General features: G+C 44.6%; 1 non-coding gene across 1 annotated transcript; it reads left to right on the top strand.

The window, feature by feature from the left end:
• Positions 1–712: 712 nt before the first annotated feature.
• Positions 713–784, top strand: trnat-cgu (transfer RNA threonine (anticodon CGU)). The gene has a single exon. It is a non-coding gene; the product is annotated as a tRNA-Thr (tRNA).
• The last annotated feature ends 399 nt before the right edge of the window (positions 785–1,183 follow it).

The raw sequence follows: 1,183 nt of genomic DNA, 5'->3' as shown, positions 1-1,183 counted from the left end.
AATTCCTGTCAGCCACTGACTGCGCAAGTCTTTCTCCTTCTCTTTTTCTTTCTCTCTCCCTCTCTCTCTCTCTCTCTGTCTCTCTCTCTTTCACACACACACACACACACACACACACACACACACACACACACACACACACACACAGAGAGCCAAGTGAAAGGACAGCTGAAGCAGAAACAATCTGATTAAACTTATATTACTGTGCTACAGTTATGAAAGTACCAAGTCTAATCAGTGACATTACAGTCATATTTGTGACTTACGACATTTTGTTCATGGCTGCATTGTGATGCAAAAGACACAGTGGATCTCCTGAATTTTATGTCAAACTAGTCCGCCTACACAAACACGCACACATACAGAACTGAGTAAGAGTGTGTGTATGTGAGAGTTAGGAGGGTAGGGTGGCAGGTGCTGTACATAAGGTGGGGAGCAGCGGAACCAGCAAGATATTTGAGGCTCAGGATTACATAAAGCAGCAGAGGGAGCACAAGCACACACATATGCACGCACGCACACACGCACACACACACACACACACACACACACACAGGGTAATCACCATCTCTCAGTCCCCAACACCATATGCCTAAAAATTCCGATCCTCAGAGTTCACAAATCAGTGTCAACTGGTGTCCATTATTCTCATAACAGAAGGTGTTTTAATTGGCTTTGCCTTGATGACATTATTAGGTGCCTGAAGCCCACAGGCGTGGTGGCCAAGTGGTAAGGCGTCGGTCTCGTAAACCGAAGATCATGGGTTCGATCCCCATCCATGCCTGAATGTGTAGTGCATGATCGTGTCCTGAAAGTAGCAAGAAATGCTTTCCCTTGAACTGCATCAACCCCTGAAGCAGTGGAGATGGTCTGGAACAGCAGAAGTCTGCATTCAGGTCATTATGTTGAAAATGTGCCCTTGAGGAAGAGCTCTGAACATAAAACAGCATTTTTAAAATGTTAAATGAACCCCGAGGTGCTTCGAAACAGCACTGCTGCGAGCTTAAGATAAAAATCTGAACGGTCATCTAAATATTCTTCTCATTTGTGTGGAGGTTTCAGAGTAATCAGTCTCTGGTTATTGTTTATTTGTGTTCCCATAGCTGGTGGAAAACCAAGGACTGTTACAGCTTTTGCTCCTGTGTGTGTGTATGTGGGTTCCACTCCGACTAAATGAACTAAA

The sequence above is a fragment of the Chanos chanos genome, chromosome 13 (assembly GCF_902362185.1).
Source record: "Chanos chanos chromosome 13, fChaCha1.1, whole genome shotgun sequence".
Classification (NCBI taxonomy): domain Eukaryota; kingdom Metazoa; phylum Chordata; class Actinopteri; order Gonorynchiformes; family Chanidae; genus Chanos; species Chanos chanos.
The sequence above is the reverse complement of the archived record's forward strand: the minus strand, read 5'-3'. Positions and strand labels throughout refer to the sequence as shown.